Genomic DNA, 6,159 nt, shown 5'->3' on the forward strand with positions numbered 1-6,159 from the left:
CCTTCTCTTCTATGTCAAAGTTCACTCTGCCTTCCCTTAAAAGGATACTATGGCGCTTAGGTTCCACGTGTATAAACAAGCATAATCGCCCCATCTCAACATCCTTAACTTAATCACATATGCAAAGATTCCTTTTCCATATTTACAGCTTCCAAAGATCAAGACTTAGTATCTTTAAGAGCTATTATTCAGGCTACCACATCATCTTGATATTATAAAATAGTATCCTTTAACAACCTGATCCATCACACACTTACATCAGTGATTAAAAAGATGGAATGGGAGGGGCGCCTGGGTGGCCAGTCGGCTAAGCGTCCGACTTCAGCCAGGTCACGATCTCGCGGTCCGTGAGTTCGAGCCCCGCATCAGGCTCTGGGCTGATGGCTCAGAGCCTGGAGCCTGTTTCCGATTCTGTGTCTCCCTCTCTCTCTGCCCCTCCCCCGTTCATGCTCTGTCTCTCTCTGTGCCAAAAATAAATAAAAAAACGTTGAAAAAAAAATTAAAAAAAAATAAAATAAATAAATAAAAAAAGATGGAATGGGAAGATACAAGCTTTAGAATAGGTCTGGCTTTCATCAATTCATGGGGAAAAATGAATTCCATGAATGGAAGCGCTTCATGGGAAACACCTGTATTGAAGGTCAAATCATTACCAATTTAAATACCACAATTATTTCAACTGCTGAATCAGTGCCCCAAGGACATATTAACTGGGATGAACCAAGACCATGAGCTTCTCAATTGCTAAATTAAGATCATCGACTTTTATCAGAATGCAGACGCAAACAGGTAGCTTCTTCACTCTCAAAAAACCCACACTGATAAAACAGTATTAGATGTAATTATCTCTGTATTAAAAGGCAGCTGTTTACATTCACCTTTTAGTAAGTCGTCATGATTCACCGCACAATTTCTTTAAATCATAAATTTTCCATCAATTTTATTTCTGGTCATTATGATAATATATTATTGACTTTTTGTAAGAAATTATCAATGGTAAACTTGATGTCTCCTTCCATATTGAAAAATGATTTCAATTTTTCTTAAGTTTAAATTATGTTTTTCCTGAGACTTAAGATATTTTAAGACATTTTCCTGCAGAATTTTTAAAGAGCTGTCCACTATCTTCTAAACTTGTAAATATAATATCTGCATCCAAATGTATAAAGGAAACTAGTCTACTATGATTTTTATTGGTACTGTTTTATTATATTTTTGTTTAAATATTAGCCTTGCTTCACAAAACCAGGCAACTTCAAACTATTCTACGGTCTACAAATTTTAAATGACATCTGAATCATCTTTTTTCAAGGTGAAGTGTTAACTAATCCAATACTGTTATTTCAAATAATACATTAAGTTTTCAATGTCTTCCATGACAATTTTTTAAACATTTTTGATGATTTATGTACTGTTAAAAAATAATCCACTTCAGGGTGCCTGGATGGCTTGGTTAAGCATCTGCCTCTTGAATTCAGCTCAGGTCATGATCTCATGGTTCATGACTTTGAGCCCGACATTGGGCTGTGTACTGATAGCATAGAGCCTGCTTGGGACACTCTCTCTCTCTCTCTCTGTCTCTCTCTGCCCCTCCCCTGCTTGTGCACATGTTCATTCACTTTCTCTCTCAAATAATAAATAAATAAATAAATAAATAAATAAATAAATAAATAAATAAATAAATAAATAAATAAAATACACTTCATTTGGTTTGTCAAATTTCTTAGTTTTATGTAACATTATTCTATAATTATTTTAAGCTCTGCATACAGCTAAGTTTTCTTTCATGTGTGTATATATATATTTTTTTTTCTTTATTAGGCTCATGACATATTATTCTACTCTATGTGGCAAAGACACAAATTGGAATTCATCTTGCTAAAGCCTGGGTAAATGCCCCAGGCTTTTCAGATGAGACCTCTGAAGTACTACATTCTAGAAGTAATAGCAAAGGAGAAGAAGACTAACTTATCCAAAATAAGAAATCCAGTCTCAAATAATCTGAGATCCTCTGGATCATGGTAATAAATATCTTCTTTCTTGCAAGAAGAAAATTAAATTATTCCAGTAGTAAGATAACATCATCTAGGGATTCTAAGATTTGTTACACATTATATCTTGAATTTGATCAAAATTATCAGATATGTCTACCCATGCAGTGGAGCACTATTTATCACTAAAAAAGCTATCGACCCATTAAAAGAAATGGGGGAATTTTGTGGGTTTTTTTTCCTTCCACATTTTTATTTAACTTCCAGTTAGTTAACATACAGTGTAACATTAATTTCAGATATAGAGTCTAATGACTCATCACTTACATACAACACCCTGTGCTTATCACAACACCTGCCCTCCTTAATACCAATCATTCATGTAACTGGTTTCCCCCTAGCCCTGCCCCTCCTCCCCTGCAGTAACCCTCAGTTTGTTCTCCAGAGTCTATTTCCTGGTCTGCTTCTATCTTTTTCCCCATACATATATGTATGTATGTATGTATACACACACACACACACACACACACACACACACACACACACATATACATACACACACACACCACATCTTCTTTATCCATTCATCAGTCAATTGACATTTGGGCTCTTTCCATAATTTGGCTATTGTTGATAATGCTGCTATGAACATCAGGGTGCATGTATCCCTTTGAATCAGTATTTTTGTATACTTTGGGTAAATACTTAGTAGTGCAATTGCTGGATCACAGGGTAGTTCTATTTTTAACACTTTGAAGAACCACAGTGGCTGCACTAGTTTGCATTCAACACTAGCTCCAGCTGTACCCCCAAGGCAGCCCCAGTATAACACACTAGGACATCCCTGGCCCACAGCCACTTCAGTTCCAGTCATCCTACCAGAGCATGCTGAGCACAAAGCACTAGAGGACCCCCAACCCATGCTTGCTTCAGACCCCACTGTCCCACTAGGGTAGCCTCGGCACAGAGTGCCATGAGATCACCCAGCTTGGCCCTCTTCAGCTCCAGTGGTCCCACTGGGATGACCCTTGCACAGAACACCTCATAATCCCCTAGCCCTTTCCTACTTCATCTCCAGCTGTCCTACCAGGATGCCCCCTGTGCAGAGCACCCAAAAGTCTCATGCCTAATACCCACTTTACCTCCAACCATTTCACCAGGGTGGCCCCTGTGTGGAGCACCTTAGAACTCCCAGCCCATAGCTGCTACAACTCCAGCCAGCCAGCCAAAGCTGCCAGGCACATACAGTCTACACAAGGCCACTCATTCAAGGCTGGGAGACGTAGATGTTTCACCCAATCACAAAAAGTCAAACAAAATGAGGCGGAATACAAAATAATGGTCATAAAGATGGTTACTAGAATTGAGAGAAGAGTGGGTGAACTTAAGGAGAACTTTAACAAACAGAAAACACACACAAAAAGAGCTAATCGAAATTGAATAGTACAATAAATGAAGAATATACTAGAAGGAATCAATAGCAGATTAGAGAATACAGAAGAACATATCAGCAATCTGGAAGACAGGAGGAAGGAAAGCACCCAAATGGAGCGGCAAAAAGAAAAAAGAAAAAAATAATAAGGTAGGTTCTGAGGTCTTCTCCTCAGAAGGAGAAGAGAAAGACAAAGGGGTGGAAAACTTATTTCAGGAAATAATACCTGAAAACTTCCCTTAACTGGAGAAGGAAAAAGACATACAGATCCAGGAAGCACAGCAAGCCCCAAATAAGATTAACATAAGGAGGTACTCCCCAAGACACATAATAATTAATATACCAAACATTAAAGATAGAGAATCTTAAAAGCAGCAATAGAAAATCAATTAGTTATGTACAAAGGAAACGTCATAAGGCTATCAGTGGATTTTTGTGAACAGAAACTTTGCAGATCAGAAGGGAGTAGCATGGTCAAAGTAGTGAAAGTAAAACAAACAAACAAACAAACAAACAAACAAACAAAAACCACAACCAAGAATTCTCTACCCAGCAACGTGATGATTCAGAATGAGAGGAGAGTAAACGAGTTTCCCAGACAAAGAAAAGTTAAAGGATGTCTTCACCACTAAACCAGGCTAACGATAAATGTCAAAGGGACTTCCTTAAGTGAAAAACAAGACCATAATTACAAGAAAATTGTGCAAGAAAAAAATTTCACTGGTAAAGACACGCATATAACAAATGCAGCATATCACTTATAAAGCTAGTAGGAAGGTTAACAGACAAAAGTAGTACAATAAATTCTATCTAAAACATTAGTTAAGGGATTCACAAAATGAAAAGATACGAAATATGACAACATATACATAAAATGTGGAGGGGGAAGTAAAAATGCAGTGCTTTTAGAATGTGTTTGAACTTAAGCAAACATCAACTTAATGTAGACTTATATACTTAGAATGTTATATATGGGCCTCATGATAACAACAAAACTAAAACCTCTAATGTAGACACAATAAATAAAGAGAAATGAGTCCAAGCATAACCCTAAGGAGTGTCCTCAATCACAAGGACAAAGAACAATGAAGAAAGGAACAAAGAAGAATTACAAAAAACAGAAAACAATGAATAAAGTGGCAATACATACATTCCTAATGGTAAGTATTTTAAATTTAAATTGTCTAAATATGCCAGTCAAAAGACACAGGGTGACTGAATGGCTAAAAAATAAAATGTATCTGTATGCTGCCTACATGAGAGTCATTTCAGGCCTAAAGACATACCTACTGAAAGTGAAGAGATGGAAAATATTCCATGCAAATTAAAGTGAAAATAAAAAGCTGGGTAGCAATACTTGTATCAGACAAAACTGACTTTAAAACAAAGACTGTAACAGGAGACATTGGAGGGTATTACAGAATGATACAGGGATCAATCCAAGATGATAGATGGTAAATATCTATGAACCCAACAAAGAAGCACTTAAATATATAAAGCAAATATTAACAGACATAAAGAGGGAAATTGACAGTAATAAAATAAGAGTAGAGGACTTTAACACCCCACTTATATCAATGGATAGATCATTCAGACAGAAAATCAATAAGAAAACAGTGGCTTTGAACAATGCATTAGATCAGATGGACTTAAAAGATAATGTACAGAATATAGCATCCTAAAAGAGCACAACAGAATACACACATCAGGGCACATGGAACATTCTCCAGGATAGATCACATAATAGGACACAAAACAAGTCTCAATAAATTGAAGAAGAATGAAATCATATCAAGCACCTTTTCTGACCACAATGGCATGAATCTGGAAATCAATTAGGAGGGAAAAAAACTAGAAAAAATACAAACAAGGAAGCTAAACAACATGCCACTCAACAACCAATGAAGATATTAAAGAGGGAGTCAAAAATATCCGTACACAAATGAAAATGGAAACACAATAGTTCAAAATCTTTGGGACACAGCAAAAGCAGTTCTAAGCATGAAGTTATAATGACACTGGCTTACCTCAAAAAAATAAGAAAAATATTAAATGAAAAATCTGACTCTACATCTAAAAAAACTAGAAAAAGAAGAAACAAGGTCTAAACTTAGTAGCAGGAAGGAAATAAGAAAGATCAGAGAAAAATAAATGAAATAGAGACTAAAAAAATAAAAAAATATTAATGAAACTAAGAGCTGGTTCTTTGAAAGGATAATGTTAACAAACCTTTAGCCAGATTCATAAAGGAAAAAAAAGAAAAGAGGACTTAAATTTAAAAAATCAGAAATCAAAGAGAAGTTGCAACCAACACCACAGAAATACAAAAGATTATAAGAGACTAAAATGAAAAAATTATATGCCAAAAAGTTGGACAACCTGGAAGGAATGGATAAATTCCAAGAAGCATACAATTTTCTGAGATTGAATCAGGAAGAAATAAAAATCTGAAGAGACGAATTTCTAATTTCTTATAATGAAATTGAATAGCTAATCAAAAAGCTCCCAACAAATAAAATTCCAGGACCAGATGACTTCATATGTGAATTCTACCAAACATTTAAAGAAGAGTTAATATCAATCCTTCTCTAACTCTTCTAAAAAATAGAAGAGGAAGGAAATTTTCTATGTTCACACTATGATGCCGTCATTATCCTGACAGCCAAACTAGACAAAGAAACTGCCAAAAAAGAAAACTCCAGGCATATATCCTGAATGAACACATTTGCAAATATC

This window comes from Panthera tigris, chromosome X, assembly GCF_018350195.1.
Source record: "Panthera tigris isolate Pti1 chromosome X, P.tigris_Pti1_mat1.1, whole genome shotgun sequence".
Classification (NCBI taxonomy): Eukaryota; Metazoa; Chordata; class Mammalia; order Carnivora; family Felidae; genus Panthera; species Panthera tigris.